We start from the raw sequence: 20,968 nt of genomic DNA, 5'->3' as shown, positions 1-20,968 counted from the left end.
TAAGTTGTGTTAAACTATGTATCATCAATTGGTTCCTTCATTAGGTGTTGGGAATGAGCAAAGTCATAATGATAAAGGAATTTGCACCATTGTTCATGTTTCCCAGTAAAGAAGTGGTCTAGCAAGGAGATGCAAGACTGAACATTGACACCTTAGGAATCAGTGAACTAAAATGGGTGAGAATGGGTGGATTTAATTCAGATAGCATTATACCTACTACTGTGGGTAATAATCCCTCAGAAGAAAGGGAGTATCCCTCATAGTCAACAAGAGTCCTGAATGCAATACTTGGGTGCAAGTACTGTCTCAAAGATGACAGGATGATCTTGGTTTGTTTCCAAGGCAAACAATTCAACATCATGTAATCCACGTCTATGCCCCAGCTATGGATTCCCTGGTGGCTCAGACGGTAAAGCGTCTGCCTGCAACGCAGGAGACCTGGGTTCAATTCCTGGGTCGGGAAGATCCCCTGGAGAAGGAAATGGCAACCGACTCCAGTACTCTTGCCTAGAAAATTCCATGGATGGAGGAGCCTGGTGGGCTACAGTCCATGGGGTCGAAAAGAGTCGGACATGATTGAACGACTTCACTTTCACTTTATTGATGCAAAAGAAGCTGAAACTGGCCAATTCTATGAAGACCTATGACACTTTTTAGAATTAACACCAAAAAAAGAGATGTCCCTTTCATCATTTGACATTGGAATGCAAAAGTAGGAAGTCAAGAGATAACCAGAATAACTGGCATGTTTGGCCTGGGAGTACAAAATGAAGCAGGGCAAAGGCCAACAGTTTTGTCAAAAGAACATGCTGCTCACAGCAAACACGCTTTTCCAACAACCCAAGAGATGATTTTACACATGGACATCATCAGATGGTCAACACCTAAATCAGGCTGATTGTGTTCTTTGTATCTGAAGATGGAGAAGTTCTATATAGTCAGCAAAAATAAGACCTGGAGCTTGTTCAGATCATCAACTCCTTATTGCAAAATTCAGACTTAAATTGAAGAAAGCAGGGAAAACCACTAGGACATTCAAGTATGACCTAAATCAAATCCCTTATGATTATACAGTGGAGGTCATGAATAGATTCAAGGGAACAGATTTGGTAGGCAGTGACCAAAACCACCAAAAAGAAAAAGAAATGCAAGAAGGCAAAGTGGATGTCTGAGAAGGCTCTACAAATAGCTGAGGAAAGAAGTGAAGTGAAAGGCAAGGGAGAAAGAGAAGTATATACCCAACTGAATGCAGAGTTCCAGAGAATAGTAAAGCGAGGTAAGAAAGCCTTCTTAAACTGAACAAGGAAAAGAAATAGAGGAAAACAATAGAATGGGAAAGACTAGAGATCTTTTCAAGAAAATAGGAGATATCAAGGGAATGACTGAGCAACTGAACAATAAAACAGCAAAAGGCCAAGAGGAAAAAAAACAAGAGAGGTGGCATTGCAAGTTGCACTCTTCACATTGATTCCTTAAAGAACACGGCTTCTCAGTTCTGAGTTGATAAAGTATGGACCAGGTTTACTCAAAAAACATGAACAATGGTGCAAATGCCTTTATCAGTATGACTTTGTTGCTGTTCATTCACAAAGTCATGTTCAAGTCTTTGCGACTCCATGGACTGCAACACACCAGGTTCCTCTGTCCTTCATGATCTCTCAAAGTTTGCTCAAATTCATGTCCATTGAGTCAGTGATGCTACCTAACAATCTCATCCTCTGCCATCCTCTTCTCCTTTTGCTCTCAATCTTTCCCAGCATCAGGGTCTTTTCCAATGAGTCAGCTCTTTGCACCAGGTGGCCAAAGTATTGACGCTTCAGCGTCAGTCCTTCCAATGAATATCCAGGGTTCATTTTCTTTAGTATTGACTGGTTTGATATCTGTGCTGTCTAAGGGACTCTCTCAAGAGTCTTCTTCAGCACCACAATTTGAAAGCATCAATTCTTTGGCGCTCAGCCTTCTTTATGGTCCAACTCTCACATCCATACATGACTACTGGAAAAGCCATAGTTTTGACTATATGGACATTTGTCGGCAAAATGTGACCTCTCTGTTTTTTAATATGCTATCTAGGTTTGTCATAGCTTTCCTTACAAGCAGCAAGAATCTTTTGATTTCATGGCTGCAGTCAGCATCCACAGTGATTTTGGAGCCCAAGAAAATAAAGTCTGTCACTGTTTCCATTTTCCCCCATCTATTTGCCATGAAGTGATAGGACTGGATGCCATGATCTTAGTTTTTTAAATGTTGAGTTTCAAACCAGTTTTTTCCCTCTCTTCTTTCACCCTCACCAAGATGCTCTTTAGTTCCTCCTCACTTTCTGCCATTAGAGTGGTATAATCTGCATATCTGAAGTTAATGATATTTCTCCCAGCAATCTTGAGTCCTGCTTGTGATTCATCCAACCTGGCAGTTCGCACGATGTAGTCTGCATGTAAGCTAAATAAGCAGGGCAACAATATACAGCCTTGTCGTTCCCCTTTCCCAATTCGGAACCAGTCGGTTGTTCCATGTCCAGTTCTAACTGTTGCTGCTTGACTTACATTCAGGTTTCTCAGGAGACTAGTAAGGTGGCCTGGTATTCCCATCTCTTTAAAAATTTCCCACAGTTTTCTGTGATCCATACAATCAATGGCTCAAGTGTAGTCAATGAAGCAGAAATAGATGTTTTTCTGGAATTCCCTTACTTTCTCCATGATCCAATGAATGTTGGCAGTTTGATCTCTGGTTCCTCTTCCTTTTCTAATCCCAGCTTGTACCTCTGGAAGTTCTTGGTTCATGTACTGCTAAAGCCTAGCTTGAAGGATTTTGAGTATAACCTTACTAGTATGTGAAATGAACATAATTGTGTGGTGGACTGAACATTCTTTGGCATTCCCTTTCTTTGGGATTGGAATGAAAACTGACCTTTTCCAGTCCTGTGGCCACTGCTGAGTTTTCCAAATTTGTTGACATATTGAGTGCAGCACTTTAACAGCATCATCCTTTAGGATTTGAAATAGATCAGCTAAAATTCCATTACCTCCACTAGCTTTGTTCATAGTGATGCTTCCTAAGGCCCACTTGACTTCACACTCCAGGATGTCCAGCTCTAGGTAAGTGACCATACCATCATAATTATCTGGGTCATTAAGACCTTTCTCATACAGTTCTGTGTATTCTTGCCACCTCTTCTTAATCTTGTCTGCCAGATCCTTACAGTTTCTGACCTTAATTGTGCCCATCTTTGCATGAAATGTTCCCTTTGTATCTCTAATTTTTTGAAGAGATCTCTAGTCTTTCCCATTCTACTGTTTTCCTCTGTTTTGCTACTAAAATTCATTAACTTTATACTAGAAGTAAAGCATTATTTTGTCTTATTCTGGGGGAAATCCCTCTCTCCCTAAGTTTAACAGATGTACATTGGACATTATGGAGAAAATATCATGAAAAAACCCATAATTGTTCTTGCCCTGACTTTGATGAGTCGGTTAAATCTAGTTTTTCCATAATCCCATATTTCCTTTCAGAACTTTTCCTTTTTGGTTGCTTGTATGAAACCCAACCAGCAAATATATATCACAATTCACTCCTCCCCTCCCTGCCTTCCGAGCTCTGTTCACTATTATGTATAAAGTTAGTTGTCCTGAATTATTACATCAATATTTTTGTCTCAATTTTTACATTACCAGGAATTTCTTTGGAGCTACTGATCCATGTTGTGTGAAGAGGCAGATACAGACAGTGCAATACAATGGTATTGCACAAACTCAACAAATATAAGCTATAACGTATCAAGAGCCTGAAGATACACATTAGCTGAAATATACTGCTACTGTCTTTGAAGCATGGATGCACCTTGAAGAATGTATACAGATCTTAATCTTGACTTACACTACAGTTATATCCTGATAAACTCTTCATAAGTTCAAAGTATCCTAAGTCGACAATGCATTTAAACAGAGATGGATTTATATGAAATGGAGTAAGCTTGAGTCAGGGCCCCTTCAAAGACCTCACACCTAATTTTGTAGGCTTTTTTCTCTAAAGGGAGTTCCAAATACTATATAAGCCTGGACTTGCAAAACTGGGACCAGCCCTGAGCGAAAGGTATTTAGAAATCACTAAGATAAACTGTTTCATTTTGCAGATGAAGAAACTGACATCCAATTCTGCTCAACAGTTGTGTGGCAGCCTGGATGGGAGGGGAGTTAGGAGGAGAATGGATACATGTATATGTATGGCTGAGTCCCTTTGTTGTATACATGTAACTACACAACATTGCTTGTTAATCAGCTATACCCCAATACAAAATAAAAAGTTAAAAAAAGAAAAGAAAGAAAGAAGAAACAGAGGCCCAGAAAGGACAACCTGATGAGGTCAGAATGTGGATGTCAATCATTAATGGAAAGTCAGCCTTCCTTGTTTTCCCTGCAGAAGGGACTGCATTCTACCACTTTGTTGTTTAGTTGCGTCCAACTCTTGAGTACATGGAGTGCAGCCCACCAGGCTCCTCTGTCCATGGGGTTCTCCAGGCAAGAACACTGGAATGAGTTGTCACTTCCTTCTCCAGGGGATCCTGCTGACCTAGGGATCAAGCCCGCATTTCCTGCATTGGCAGGCGGGAAGCCACTATGGAGCTACACTGCAGCATAATTACCCCGACCAGACCCCACAGGCCCCTTTCAGGGCAAGTGCCCCACTCACAGCCTCTGCCGAAGGAGTAACCACAGCCTGTTTCCTGAAGAGGAGTGGCTTTGTGGAGACCTGGCCTCTTACCCCTACCTCCATGCTGTCAACACAGCAGATTAGACCTGGGGTTGACACCCGACCCGAGGGAGTCGTTCCATCTGGTCAATAACCTGCGAGGTCATCTGGTACAAAAGGAACTCAGCTCAAACACAAAAGGCTTTGATGAACTAGGCCAGTCAAACTCTCTCTCCTGAAGTCTGAACTGGGGAATGTGGAAGGAGACAGACAATGAGCAGTGGGGAGACTTTATAATAAGACCAGACCCAGAGAGTGGCCGTGCAGCTGGCGAGGAGGCCGCTGAGTTCTGCTGCTGCGGGAGAGATGAGATAAGCCCGTTTCCAAACCCCAAGGGACTCTCCGGCTCCAGAGTCTTTGAGGTCTAGTTGTGGTGCTCTTCGTGAAAGGCCTGGTCTGGCAGCTCTGGCGGGGGCTTTCTCTCCAGCTTTGTCTTCAGAACCCCTGGCCCCGTGCTGACCACCACCCCTCAGAGAGCGCCTGATCCTTGTGCAAAGTGCTGGTTCAGCAAAAACTCAACTTTCACATCTTTGAAAACCTTGACAGCCAAAAAGTGGGAAATGACCTTCCAAGTGAGTTCTGAATTCATCTTTGGGGAGAAATTGCTCCTTTGACCTCAGGAAAGCACTTGAGTAGGTCTCTGATTATTCAGAAGCAAGAACATATTCTGGAAAGGAGGCAGAAGGGAGGGAGGAGGAGGTAAAGTGCTGTGCGTTATAAAGTAATACATATGAAATCTAGAAGGACAGTACCGGAATTCCTACGTGCTGGGCAGCAAAAGAGACAACGGACGTAAAGAACAGACTTTTGGACTCAGTGGGAGAAGGAACGGGTGGGGAATAATAGCATTGAAACATACACTACTATATGTAAAACAAACAGCCAGGGGGAGTTTGATATATGAGTCAGGGCACCCAAAGCCGATGCTCGGTGACAACCTGGAGGGGTGGGGTGGGGAGGCGAGGGGGGGTTCAAGATGTGGGGGACACATGTATGCCTGTGGCTAATTCATACTGATGTATGGCAGAAACCATCCCAATAGTGTAAGGTAATTATCCTCCAACTAAAATTCATTCATTCATTAAAACAAAAATAAAGTGAGTGCTAATCTTCCTGGTAGGTGGATTGCGTCTCCAGCACAGCTTCCCCTTCGACAAGTAAGACTTCAGTCTTCTCTGAGAGCCTCAGGCGGAGGCCACCTGGCGCCCCCAGGTGGGACAGTGAAGCCCTCTCTGTGGCAAGGGGTCCTGCTGGGTCTGGAAGAGGGTCTGGAGAGGACCTGCTGGGTCCTTCTGGGCATCCTCCAGAAGGAGACTCTGAAAGTATCAATGCCTGGAGGCAATTCCATCAGGAATCACACATCCGATTTCTAGTTGTCCTCCCTTACAGGCTGGGGATAGATATAGAAAGCAGCCAGGCAGATTGGAGGCTGCCAGCTGACGGAGGATGCACAGACACGGCAGACTGAAGGAATGCAGCATTCCTGTGGGGTTCCCGGGGGTGCTTGAGATGGGGCTCCTGGGAAGGCCTGTACCTCTGGGAGAAATAGGGAAAGGGCTTGGAGCACCATTATCTGACGGTTCAAGTGCAGTGTGGCCACTATGGAAGTGAATGGGACATCTGGGTTTCACTTGGTTTCAAAGAATCTCACAAACATGCTAAGTAATTAAAATCACCATTTAGTGTCATCTATAAAAACAAAGGAAGAGCTTTCAGGTATGACTAAGTGCAGGTGTATATATATAAAGAACACGTATATGTAGCCATTTTTATTTTACTTTTTTTAAACAAGCATCAGAGAACAGTTAAAACTAAACAATTAGGATGCATTTAGTGAATTAACACTAACTACACACTCAAGAGGCAGAACAGCCTCCAAAGCTGCCTCTGAAGTCCTGAAGGACTGAGTGTTAGTCACTCACTCCTGTCCAACTCTCTGTGACCCCCATGGACTGTAGCCCGCCGGGCTCCTCTGTCCATGGGACTCTCCAGGCAAGAGATCGACGGTCTCCTACATTGCAGGCAGACGTTTTACCATCTGAGCCACCAGGGGAGCCCTTGAAGGACTGAAATTTATTTCCATTTACTGTGTAACCATTCTGAGCCTACTGCGTTTGCCATTAGCTGGCACCCTTCATGATTCCTGGGGGGGCTTTCCTGTGGCTCAGATAGTAGAGAATCTCCCTTCAGCGTAGGAGACCTGGGTTTGATTCCTGGGTTGGGAAGATCCCCTGGAGAAGGGACTGGCTACCCACCCCAGTATTCTTGCCTGGAGAATCCCATGGACAGAGGAGCCTGGTGGGCTACAGTCCATGGATCGCGAAGAGTTGGACACAACTGAGTGACTAACACTCACTTTTCATTTCATGGCTTGCAGAAGGCTGACGCAGCTCCAGGGTCACAACCAGACATGATAACATCCAGCTAAGTATAGGAGTAGTTTTTTGTTTTTTTTTTTTTTTCTGGCTGTGCCATGTGGCTTGAAGACTCTTAGTTTCCCAATAAGGGATTGAAGTCTGGCCCTCAGCAGTGAAACAGCAGAGTCCTAACCACTGGACAGCCAGGAAATTCCCAGGAGTGGCCTTTTTCTGAGCATCCTTCTTAGGAACAAGGACATTTTTCACGGAAGGCTCTTTACCAAGGCTCTGATCAACTTTCTCTCACTAGTCAGAATTGGGTAACCTACAAATTCTTGAACCAGTTAGTGTCAGAGAGAATGAAATTCTCAACAGTGTCTCAGACCACTGGTTCCCAAGCTGTGCACACATCAGAATCACCTGGAGGAGCTTATTAATACATAGGTTGCTGGGTCCCACCCCCAGAACTTCTGATTCAATAGGTCTGACAGGGGCACTCAAGAATTTGCATTCCTAACCGTTCCTATGTGATGCTGAGACAGCTGTTTGTGGACCACACTTGGAGAACTACTGTCTTAAGACTAACCATCTGGGTTGCAATGGAAGTTAGGGAATCAATCAAAAGTGTTTGCCCAAAGAGATAACTTTGTCAGCAGAATATTTTGTATATTCTGGAACCAAATATTTCTATGAATTTTCTTTTGAAAACTATAAAGTTTCCGTAAGTTATATATGTGACAAACAATACTGACTGTGGTCTACCACAAGCCAGAATATGGAAGTAGAATACAAGCTAATGGCCTATGGCAGAAAATGTGGTTTGAGCAAATGTCACCCATTGTCACAAACATCCACCCATCCTGCCTTGCACGCTGTGCTACCCCACACCCCCCGCTTTCCTTGCGTACTTCTGTCCTCTTTCTCAAGGTTATCAGCCGCCTACTTGCTGAATTGGTATTGACCTCAGTTTCTCTCCTGGCAGAGGAGACAACATAAGCAAAGGGATGAGTGTAAGGAACAGCTGGTTGTTTGGAGGAAGCTAAGCATCATCATGTTTTTGCAGTATAAAGAATGAGGCTGGAAATGGTGTGAGGTAAGGCCCTAGATTTGGACAGAAGCAAAGCCACCGTGGGTTCTGTGGGATGTTGAGGAGCTTGAACTTGATCCTGTGGCCTCAGCAGCCACTGAGCAGAGACGTGATGTGGTTGGATCTGGGTTTTGTTTAGATCACACTGGGTAGTGTGGAAGGCAGTCGTGAAGCAGGGAGGCGTGGCAGAGCTTAGTAGCCCAGGAGAGCTGAGATGGCAGGCTTACAGAAAATACAGATCTAAAGAATATTTAGAAGGTCAAATTTACAAATCTGGTGATCTGTTAGATACAACAGAAGATACAAAAAAATAAGGCCTTCAGATATTCCTTAGTTTTTGACCTCAGTGAGAATAAAGAAGTCAGTTGTAATGAATAAGGTGATGGGAGTAGTGATACAGGCAAACAAGGAGATGACATTAGTTTCAGATGACCTGTATTTAGGTTCTGGCCCACCTCCTCATGAAAAGTAGAGATGCTCAACTGGTACTCAGGCATATTAGGAAGGGTTTGAGAGAGAGGACTAGGTAGGAGATAAAGATTTTGGAGTCAATTGTAGTTGAATCAAGAACACAAATTGACATTTAGCCAAAGATGGGATCCTGGGAAAGGTCAACATGAACACGATGGGCAAAGAAGCAGACAGCATGAAAAGGAGCAAAGGGAAGACTAGAGTGTAGAATTTCAGAGAGTCGAGGTCATAGAGTTTAAAGCAGGAAGGAGTGGTCAACATTATAAAGTACTGTAGAGAAGAGATTCCTTAAGATAAAGCCTGAAAATTGTTGATAGGTTTTGAACATGGGGAAGTCATGAGATTTCAGGAGAGTTCTTTTGTTTAATCACTAAGCCCTGTCTGATTCTTTTGTGAGCTCGTGGACTGCAGTCCACCAGGTTCCTCTGTCCCTGAGATTTCCCAGGCAAGAATACTGGAGTGGGTTGCCATTTTCTCCTCCAGGGGCTCTTCTTGACCTAGGAATCAAACCCATGTCTCCCGCACTGGCAGACGGGTTCTTTACTGCTGAGCCAGCAGGGAAGCTAGCTGGGCTGAATTACAATGAGGTGAAAAAGTGTTTGTTCTTGTGGTTTTGAGTTTTGATGAGAAGGGCACGGTAAGAAAGCCAATAGTCCTCACTGAAGGAGGGGGCCTGGTCATAAGCGGAGGAGGGTTATGCAGGTTTAGAACAGTCAGGAGAGGAAACTGTTCTTTAGGTGTTCTGGGAGGGTTGGCACTGTTTGTATTTGGGGCTCTCTATTTTTCAGAGCATTTTGGTAACCACAAGCCCAAAAAATAATATATATTTTAAATGACTGTGTCACTGGCTCTCAGGAAGACACTTTTGAATAATGCTTAAAGGAATAGGTAAGTGTATATGGCAGAGTGTATTTTGCAGAAATGGCCACAGTACTATTTCCAGTCACACATGGAAAAGGCTCGGTAACGAACTGACAATGAATGGAAGGCAGAAATGACTCTGTGTGACTTCTAAGGCAAAAGGCGATGAAGCTTCCAACTGGCTCTTTATCTGGGGAGGCTACCAAGCTGTGAGGAAGCCCAAATTGCCCACCTGTCTCAGGCCTGATGCTGGTTGCTGGCTGGGTTCCAAGGGCAAGCGTCCTGAGAAAAAAGAGCCAGTCCCAAGCTGCACTGTCCTTTGCCTCGGAAGTCACCAGGGTCATTTCTGTCCCCTGTCTGAATTCCTGACCCACATAATCTGTGAGTATGATAAATGGCTGTTTTAGTCTACGAAGTTTCAGAGTAATTTACTCAGCCATAGTAACTGGAACAGCATCCAAATATCCAATCAGAGAAACATGGCCATGAGGGAGAAACAAGATATCCTTGTATCCCAGACACAGTCATAAGGCATATTGAAAATTATTGTTCTCATCTCTCTTGAATACAAGAAATTTTTATTCACTTCCCAGACTTCAGCTTACATGTACCCTAAATGTTTACGTCTAAGCCACAACTTTATCCCTCAAGTGGCCTTTATTTAAATACTTTCCTAACTCTACATTTTTTACTACTTTTGCATTTATTATAATTAATACTTTATCACACCTAAATAGCTTTCCATTGTGCTAGCCTATTTTCAAAAGTATATTTTTTGAGCTTCAATTCTACTCTTTTCTACCCTTGAGCAATAACACACACACACAAACAACACACACGGAGCATTTATTTTTAAAACAAGTCTTACCAATATGTCACCAGATATCATGAAAGGCACACTATTTCTACCTCTGCTTACCAGAAAACATCAGAAACACTGGGCTTATTCCCAGAGCACAATTCTGAAATAACACAGGTAATAACACTATGAGGAATTACCTTCAAAATTTCTAGAATAAATCATAAGTATTCATAAATCATATGAATCATAAATCATTGAAGTATTTGTCAATGTCTCTAATGCACAGAATCTTACCTTAAATAACAGAGCTAAAATACTTTTCAGATTAAAGAGTAAAACAATTAAAATCCTCTTAGTAATTCCTAAGAAATAGCTAAGCAAAATCTAAGAAAGCACACATACATAAAACTGTATTTTAAACATTAATCATGCTTTCAATTTAATTTCTATTTTCATGTTTTGGAGCACAAATGTAGAAAGTTGAGATAATCAAACTCTTGAGTTATTGGGATATGAGTTGTGTTTTAGATTTTTGAGCACCTTGACAGTTAAAGGCTAAAAAAAAGGCTTCCTTACTATCCCATTGTGTGTGGTGTGTGTTCAGCTGCTTCGGTTGTGTCAGACTCTTTGCAACCCCATGGACTATAGCCCACCAGGCTCTTCTGTCCATGGAATTTTCCAGCAAGAATGCTGGAGTGGGTTGCCATTTCCTTCTCCAGGGGATCTTCCCGATCCAGGGATGGAACCTGCGTCTTCTGCACATCTCCTGCATTGGCAGGCAGATTCTTTACCGCTAAGTCACCAGGGAAACCCATTATCCCACTGAGTAAAGACTAAGTCTATTAATAGCGCACTCACCGCTACTCCATGCCGACCCTAACATCACCAGAAACTTCTTACCTCCAGAATCACCAAATATCAGACTCTTTGATCACAGCTTCCCATCCTTGAGACTTTACTTTCTTAGGAGCTCCCAGTATAGCAGCTGATAGCCGGGCCCGCACTCTCACAGACGCTTCAGACCCACTGACCTCTGTCCTCACCCTCCCCTTCATCTAGCTTGGGTTGTATGGGCATCACGTCAAACGCTGTTTGGCTCTTTTGGCAGTCCTTCTTTTACTCAGGTCCTAACTTCCTAGAAAACTCCGGCTGTGGATGGGACCCACCTCCTACCTTCTCGTGTCTGTGCCCGCAGCAACTTGTGTGCTGAAGAAAAATCCACCATTGGGGCAGACTGGTATCATCTTCTAACTGCATGAGTAACAATACAGGCATCCCAAACAGTGCCTGTGTGTGAATCAGAACACGACCTCCCTTCCTCGAGACACTTTACTCTCTGTCCGAAATCTGTGGTGATGTCTTGATTTTCCAAGAACAAGGTACTTTACTGCCATCTTTCAGAAACCTGTCATGACAAATATATAAATCTGTGATGTTTATGAGGCGAACAGTGCCCCTCTGAGGTACGGCAACCTTGTGCAATGCCTACACAGCTGTACATCGTGGCCCGGATGACTAGCCTCAACCAGGCACTCATGTCTCTAAATGTTTTTAGTCAAATATGTCATGCCTTCACCTGTCTTCCTAAACCCACTCTTCTTCCCTTTATTCTCGGGGGATATCTATATCCGACACTTCAAGAAAACTGGAGCCATCATATGTTCAGTCGCTAAGTAGTGTCCGATTCTCAGGGATCCAATGGACTGAAGCCCACCAGGATCCTCTGGTCCATGGGATTCCCCAGGCAAGAATACTGGAGTGGGTTGCCATTTCCTCCTCTAGGGGCTCTTCCTGACTCAGAGATGGAACCTGCATCTCTTAAGTCTCCTGCATTGGTAGATGGATTTCTTTACTACTGAATCACCTGGGAAGCCCCTTAGGATCATATGAAAGTGAAGTGAAAGTCACTCAGTTGTGTCCAACTCTTTGCGACCCCACGGACTCTACAGTCCATGGAATTCTCCAGGCTAGAATACTGGAGTGGGTAGCCTTTCCCTTCTCCAGGGGATCTTCCCAACCCAGGGATCGAATGTAGATCTCCCGTATTGCAGACAGATTCTTTACCAGCTGAGCCACAAGGGAAGCCTGTCATCATAAGGGAACACCCTAATTATCTTCCTGTCGTATCCACACTCTTTCCATAATTTACACCCATCCTTTTTGTCTTTTTTTTTTTTTTTAATTTTTATTAGTTGGAGGCTAATTACTTTACATCATTACAGTAGTTTTTGTTATACATTGATATGAATTAGCCATGGATTTATTGTCTTCCTATCAAGACCAGTCCCTTTGTGCGAACTCTGTATTTCAATCCTTCTAGTCTTCCAAGATAATCCTCTCTCTTCTGTATCTTCAACTTTGCATGCCACCTCCCTCCCATTTCTCATCTGCAAACAGGCTTTTCTCCTATCAGGAAAATCTCGCTCAGACTTTTGTCCTTCATCCACACTCTACTTTCCCTCCAAGCTTCTCAAAAGACTTGTTCCTATACCCATATTTCCTCCTCCTCATATTTCCTCATTCTTCCTTCCTTGGCAATTCTACAAAACACACTGGTCTGATGCTTAATCCAGGAACACTTTTTATTCTTCATCACATGTGACCTAACAGTGGGGACATTCAGAGTTGGCAGGTTCTTCCTTCGAAATACTTCCATTTTTTGGTTGCCATGACACCAAATACTCTTGCTTTTTCTTTACTCTGGATTCTCCTCTGCCTAACCATTAGGTGATGATATTCCAATCCCCTTGTCTCTTCTTTTCCCAAACCTGTTACTAAGGGATCTCATTTGTTCTTATGCATATCAATCACAGATACCAACAATTCCTAAATGTGAGCACCTCTTAGAGATCCACAACAAAACATACAATTCCATTGGGATTATCTCACATTCATCTCCTACATGAATTATTTTCTTATGTCTCTCATCGTGTTTTCCATGGCTCAGTAAAGGTGATCTCTCCCCAACACGGCAGAGACGGAGAGCCCATCGTTGACTCTTCTCTCCCCATAAGCAAGTCTTTTCCCAATTCTGTCCACGCTAACTCCAAAAGTGAAGTGAACGTTGCTCAGTTGTGTCCGACTCTTTGCAACCCCAAGGACTATAAAGTCCATGGAATTCTCCAGGCCAGAATACTGGAGTGGATAGCCTTTCCCTTCTCCAAGGGATCTTCCCAACCCAGGGATTGAACCCAGGTCTCCTGCATTACAAGCAGATTCTTTACCAGCCGAGCCACAAGGGAAGCTAACCCCAAAGCAGATCTCAAATGCCTCCATTTCTTCCACACTGATACTGGTACTCTTGTCTAAGCCACCACCACGGGCCACCTTAACTCTATGTTCATTTTCTCCCTCAGTCTATCCATGCCCCCCACTCCATCCCTCATCCATTTCTCAGAATACTTTTGAAAAGGAAGCAGAATAACCATTTAAAAACACAAAACTGATCATTTCATTCTCTTGCTTACAGTCCTCCACTAGCTTCTCAGTGTACTGAGCTTAAATCCAAGGTCCTTAGCCATTCCACCCTTCTCTGACTATGCTCTAACAACATGGCCACTTCCTTCCAACCCTTTTCCACCTTAGGAATCTGCATATGCTGTGAGGTCCATAGAACTTACTCTTGAAACTTCTCCTGGCTGACACCAAAGCATCCTCGAACTCTTAGCTAAGATTAGTGACTCCATGCAGAGAAGTTTGTGTACATTCTCCCAACTAAACAAGGTCCCAGGCATGTACACTCATACCACACTGTCCATGCTTCCAAAGAGTATGGCACAACTTTAAATTCTGTATTCCTCTACATGGGCTTCCCAGGTGGCACTAGTGGTAAAGAACATCCTGCCAATGCAGAAGACGTAAGAGATGCTGGTTCGATCCCTGGGTTGGAAAGATCCCCTTGAAAAGGGAATTGCAACCCACTCCAGTATTCTTGCCTGGAGAATCACATGGACAGAGGAGCCTAGTGGGCTACAGTCCACGGGGTCACAAAAGAGTCTGACATGACTTAGCGTGTTTGGTGGGCCGTGACAACAGCCTCCCTATTAGTCCCACCCTGAGGGCAGGGGTCATGCCTGTGTGGCTCAGCGCTGAGTCCCCGGTGTTGTGGAGAGACTAGGGGCTCCAAAGAGTTGTTGAATGCTAACACCTAATGGCACTTGTTCATTGAAGTATTCCTCTTCTTTCATTATAATGGATTGAATGACGGCATTAATGTAAGCTTGAGAAGACTAAGGTAAGCCAGCTTGTCCAATGTACATAAAATTGTACCATGTCATGAGATGGCCAGTCAAGAAATGCCTTCGGGGAATGCTACATGGTGATATCTCCACGTTTATACCTATCACTGACATAAATCTATGATTCGTTTCTCTTTAAATGGCTGTCTCCTAGTAAGCTGTGTGCCCTCAAAAGTTGCCAGTGTGTTCAAACGGGAGGAGACAGACACCTGTTTGGAGAATGAGTTACTCCAAGAGGAGAATGAAAACCTCCAAAGCAGAGCAACCGCAGGATTATTTGACAGCAATAGAGGAGATGCAGAAAGCTGCCAAGTGCCATGGAATACTGAGGTGCTGACTTGTGACGAGAGCTGCCGAATTAAAGTGTCCTATAGAAATTCAGTGCTGGCCTAGCCCTTTGCTTCCAACTGAGGTTTAGTCATGTAAAGACAGGCAGGAAAAACCTTAGAAGCAGAGATGATGCTGGCTTTGAGCAGGTGTGTATTGTGCACGTGCTCTCTCGCACACACACACCATCTCTCCAAAACCTGGCAGGACCTCTAGCTTTCCCATATGTGTGTGTGCGTGCTAAGTTGCTTCAGTTGTATCCGACTCTTTGCAACCCTATGGACTGTAGCCCGCCAGGCTTCTCTGTCCATGGGGATTCTCCAGACAAGAATACTGGAGTGGGTTGCCATTTTCTCCTCTAAGGGATCTTCCTGACTCAGGGATAGAATCCACGTCTCTTGTGTTTCCTGCATTGGCAGGCGGGTTCTTTACCACTAGCACCACCCAGATGTAGCCTGCCAGGCTCCTCTGTCCATGGAGTTCTCCAGGCAAGAATACTAGAGTGGGTAGCTGTTCCCTTCTCCATATGAGGTAGTCATCATAATGCTTTTTTTTTTTTGGTTACCTTTCCTAAAAATAACCAGAGCCTTAGTATCCAGCAGTAACATCAAGCTTCTTTCCTGCATCTCCCAGCCAGAAGGGTTGGCTGGGATGACTGGTCCTGAAACCAGCTCTCTCCTAAATCACGCTCAGGCTGGAAGGGGCACTGGATCTGAAGTCAGCGGGAAGGTGGGTCTGTGGTGTGTCAGGCTCTCCAAGGTGACCACAAGTAAACCAAACTCTGGAGTCTCTGCCTCCCTCTTTGCAATATCTCTCTCAGCACACGAGCTGCAACTAAAAAAAGTGGAAGATGAAGAAAATGGGATCCTCAGAGTGTGAGTAGTTATTATTAGAGATCCTTCTCTCATCTGGCTTATGAATTTTAATTGTGATGGAAATACACTTAGTTCAGAATAAAGTGGCACGCTCTCCCAGTTTAGATGGAACTTCATGTCCCCAGGAAGTTCCGGGATGATAGGAACCGAAGGAAATGCCACGTGTGGACTCTGCTACTCATCTGAACACTAAGCCCTCACACAAATTCTTTCTGTCTCATGAGTAAATGTCTTATCTCCCCACCTACACTGTACAACCGTTCCAACACAACAGGCATTCTCAGTAATTGGCCAGTGAAGTCACTGAAGGAAGATCAAAGGATGGAAAGTATGCCTAGAGTTTTCTGCTGACATATGGTCAGTTAATTTATCTTTGAAGTGATGCTTCCTTTGCAAATGTGACTTTATGCTCCACAATTCAAGCAAAATGATAAAACACACGAAAATTGCCACAGAGAAGGGAAATATCGAGGCACTCATGCTGAAATGGATCTTTAAAAATCACTTTTTAAGAACCTGATTCCTTCCTTGATTGACATTCCCATTAATTTTGTAGCTCCTGTTCTTCATAGAATGAGCAGCCTGTCCCTCTGGGAGTCTCCTTCAGATTAGGGTAATGATACCAGAATTCTGACCAGTATTTCAAGGAAGAACTCTGCCCCTAGCGAGGGGACAACATATAATGTGAAAGGACAAGGTGGGGCTTGCTGGCCTGATTCACAGGAAGACAATGAGGAACAATGCTGTCAAATGCTTTGAGAACAAGAATTATTCTCTAAACCACAAGGGGTTCTCAACTAATGCAGAAACAGACATATAAAAATGCTTGAAAGAAAACATGAAAAAGAACAAGATTTCTGATTGAAGCAGAGGTTGGGGAAAAAAAACCAGTAAAGGGTACCAACTAGAGTCACAAATCTAACTCAAGTTCCACACAGGGTGTATTGGGCCTGATCTAGATGAAACATGCACATCTCATTATTAAGCGGAAACAATGCAGCCAGGTAAGGCTTAAATACTAAAAGCTTTCCAGACCTTGTCACTAGAAAAAGGCAACTGTTGTGTGGACAGATACACACTTAGGTCTAAAGGGGATACAACAAGATCATCCACTAGGCACCCATACCTAAAACATCCAAATGCGGCTATCTCGTGTGTGTGTGTGTGTGTGTGTGTGTGTGTGTGTGTGTGTGTGTGTGTGTGTATGAGTCGCTCAGTCATGTGTGACTCTCTATGACCCCCATGGACGACAGCCCACCAGGCTCCTCTGTCCATGGAATTCTCCAGGTAAAAATACTGAGGTGGGTGGCCGTTCCCTTCTCCAGGGGATCTTCCCCACCCAGGGTTTGAACCCAGGTCTCCTGCTTTGCAGACGGATTTTTTATCACTGAGCCATCAGGGAAGCCCTGGCTGCCTCTTCCGGCTACAAAATCTACAGTAAAGGGGGAGGCTTCCCAGTTCTCTTAGGACTCTTCCTACGGGGATAGCTGATTTCCTCAGGATCTTCATCACCAAGTAGTGCTGCCACCTGGTCTGATAATACAGCCTGAAGAGACTCAGTTTTACTCTGAAGCAGAGTGGGCCCGCATCGGGCAGACAAAGTGGGCTTGGTCACTGATAGCACAGAGGGTTGGCAGGCTGGCAGACAAACACGGTAGACCCTTAAGCAGAGATGCATCATGACAAGACCGCTGTTCAGAGAAGGTACGACTTCGGTGAAGTGTGTTTGAGTGTGAATGTGGGTGTGTGTGAGTGAGAGATAGAGAGGCAGACAGACACAGGTGTTAGGAGACCTTTCATTAAAGCTCCAGGTGGTGAAAAGTCAAGATCAGGTGGTCACAGTGAGAAGTAAGAGGAAGGGACCACTGCAAGGGGCTTTTGAAGGGACTCTGAGCAGGATACAATAGGACAAAAGAGATGAAGCTAAGGAATGAGTCAGGCTTTGAGTTTGGGGCCCAGAATATTGCTAGGGTTAATCAACAAAGGTGGTAAGTTGTAAAAAGACAAAACAAAACAGCGGACTGGGGAGGAGACTGGGAGTGGAGATCGGGCAGTGTCATGGAGAGCTGCTGGGACACTTAAACGTCTGGCCTGTGAAGAGATCTTAGTGTTTCCTAGAAGTTCTCAAATATCTCAAGTGAGAAATCAGGCTTAGAGAGAAAAATCCTACAGTCCACCCGGAGACCGTGGAAGTGAAGCCATGAGAGCTGATGAGGTTGCTTATAGAATGTGAGGATGATGAACGGAGGAGCTGATGATGATTCTGAGGAATGCCCTGCTCATCAGCTTGAGAATGAAAAGGCATCCGTCAGTGGGATGAGGGAAGGAGAAAGGAAATTTACCAGAAGCAGCAGAACAGTGAATAGCTGAGAAATTAATCATTCCTTCTCTATTTCTGAGCCTCTGGGTGTAGCTCTGTGCACTGGTGTTAATCACGTGTGTGTCTGCCTTTCTTCCCGACTGTCTGGAAACTTCTTCAGGGTAGGGATCCTGCATCCCTTCAGTGCTGACCTGATACACCTCCTTATATCAGAGAAGTAGCTGCTGAGAAAACCGAGTGTTGGGGCACAGGTGACATTGTTCACGTGCACCCAGCTCCCTGGCAACCAGAAAGCAAACAGCCCTGGGCTGTGGCTCCGTGTCTACGTGTTCTGCTCCGGACTTCCTGTCCCCTGACCCCCTCTCCCCAGCCCTCCCTGCTTTACACACCCTTCTGCCCTGCCCTCTGCTGTTCTCGCCAAGGGAGAAAGAACTCCCCATTCTCCTTATCTCTTAATGTTCTATGGGGAGGACCACAGACACATCTCACTACAGATTTAGTCTGTACCCAACCTAAAAAGGTAAAGTGGGGGTATTTAATACTGGCTGGTTCACAGAATTGTTGAGACACCTAATGAGGGAATGCATGCAACATTTCTTGGCCCAGGGCCGGACCCAGAGTGAGCACCCAGTATGTGTTAAGCATTACTCTCAAGTGCTCAACTTGCATACCTAGTACTGAGCGCACAGCCATGACTCAAAAAATGAATGAATAGTTTAAGCTCAACTACAGAAAGCCTTTATCACTCCTCACAAAACCCTCACGTTTGGATGATTGGGAACCATGTATACACATTCAAGAAAAGCTCCTCCTAACTACGGATTTCTCTTTTATTAAGAAGATGGATACTTTTAATTGCAACCTGAAACAGATATTCAGTGTTTTGACAACAATGTTAGAAAACTGGAATGAAGTCGAAATAAGGCTAGAAATGTTTTAATCCAATCTGACCCTCCCATCATACACTGTAGATAAAAATAAATTAAGAAAGCAGGTCAAATGAAAAAGATTTGCTAAATATTTGAAATAAAGCACAGTGTCACATGTCTGGAAGGTAATTAAGGTTTCTTAATGTCTTTAAGAGCAGTTAGCATAGTTGAAGGAAAGAAAAATACACCAGAACAAGTATAAAATAGCACATTAGAACAATTACAAAGCAGTGTATTAACCAAAAAGTGAATTCTTGGAAGTTCTGGGTTTCAAGTGAGGCTTGGGGAAGATGGTGGCCATAAATCGACAGGGAGGAAGTTTAGGAGAAGACTTCCTGTTTGGGTGACACAGCCAGGAAGTGCAGGGAAGCGGGGGTCTGAACTTGCCATGTGAAGGTTGACAAATACACAGAAGGGCTTTTGCTGAGAATCAGAGAGATGAAACTGATCAGGTATGACGTAAAAGGAGCTGAAAGAACACAGGGATACAGGAAATTGGATTTAAAACAAATATCTACTGAGTGCCATTTTAGACTCTTGGACATAATGGCTTTAAGAAAGATTTAAGCCAGGGTGTGAATACTGGTTGAGTTCCAAACTGGTGATATTGGGTGTTTCGACCAAATGTCCAGTTATACTTTCATGATTTGTCATTCTATTTTGTCACTGTTAATTGGTACTTTTTAGGAAATCTGCTGATGGCATTGGCTTCTACTTTTATAACTGCAGATATCTTTTGGACTAAAGTGAAGTGTTTCATGTGTGATTTATTTTTATCACTGTTCTTTTCTATCAATGCAAAAAAAAGAAAAAAACAACAAATCTCATTCATGCCCGTGGTCAGTGAGTAGAGTGGATGGAAGCCTACATAGCTTATGTTCCAGTTGTGGGAAATTCAAGGTGATCTTTTTTGCAAATAGTGTGTTTTTCTGTTTGCTTATCCATGCACCTGACCTTCTCCATGGTCAGCCCAGGGCATACATCTGTCTGGGATGTGTGGGAGGCTGTTCATGTGGACTGTTACCAGAGAAATAGAGAGAGGAAGTGGTACTTTCTAGCTCCTGACAGCCCAAATGAGGTTTTTGAAGTCTGCAACAAGTAATAAGCCTAAAATTCACTTTACCAGACAATAAAGCACTATACCATTTTTCTCTCCCATTTTAGTACACAGGTTTGATCATATTTTTCTTGTGGTAGGGGCTGGGATGGGGAGGTTAATGATGAGACAGAGAAAGGGAGAAACACTGCCCATCCCCTCTGGCTGGACAAGTCAATCAGGGAAGTGGGCCATGATATGGGGGACCCCACTTTGTCCCACAGAGGGAAAGCACTGACAGAAAAACTAAAGGTAGAACATGGCCTGTCCTACTACCAGTTTGGGAATTTGCAAAAGGGTTGCCTCTCAAGCCTGTCTCTCATCTAAATAAGATCAGCTGCACCCCACCAAAGCAACGCAGTTGACACGGAGGGCTGAATTCAGTTCCCTAGTACTGGGTTGGGGAAGAGTTCGTTTGGGTTTCTCCATACCCTCTTTTTCTTTTGAACATTTCAAACTCTTTCTTTATTTTTATTTCTATTTATTTTTATTAGCTGGAGGCCAATTACTTTACAATATTGTAGTGGTTTTTGCCATACATTGACATGAACCAGCCATGGATTTACATGTGTTCCCCATCCTGAAACCCCCTCCCACCTCCCTCCCCATCCCATCCCTCTGGGTCATCCCAGTGCACCAGCCCCGAGCACTTGTCTCATGCATCAACCTCATACCCTCTTACAGGAAAATCCGAATGAACTTTTTGGCAAAGCCAATATTTCCCTTTTCATTGTGTTCATGGGGTTGGCATCTGGTCCCATCACTTCAAGGCAAATAGATGGGGGAAAAAATGGAAACAGTGACAGATTTTATTTTCTTGGGCTCCAAAATCACTGTGGAGGATGACTGCAACTCCAAA

General features: G+C 44.0%; 1 protein-coding gene and 1 long non-coding RNA gene across 13 annotated transcripts in view; one reads left to right on the top strand and one right to left on the bottom strand.

The window, feature by feature from the left end:
* ICA1 (islet cell autoantigen 1) overlaps positions 1-20,968 on the bottom strand; it is a 163,776-nt gene that overhangs the window by 81,933 nt on the left and 60,875 nt on the right. The gene's annotated exons all lie outside the window — the stretch shown is intronic.
* LOC139036086 (uncharacterized) lies at positions 8,032-14,943 on the top strand. The gene is made up of 2 exons (XR_011488822.1): positions 8,032-8,196; positions 14,717-14,943. It is a non-coding gene; the product is annotated as an uncharacterized lncRNA (long non-coding RNA).

This window comes from Odocoileus virginianus, chromosome 1 (genome assembly GCF_023699985.2).
Source record: "Odocoileus virginianus isolate 20LAN1187 ecotype Illinois chromosome 1, Ovbor_1.2, whole genome shotgun sequence".
In the NCBI taxonomy this organism is placed as follows: Eukaryota; Metazoa; Chordata; class Mammalia; order Artiodactyla; family Cervidae; genus Odocoileus; species Odocoileus virginianus.
Note: the sequence above shows the minus strand (reverse complement) of the source record. Positions and strands in the feature narration are given on the sequence as shown.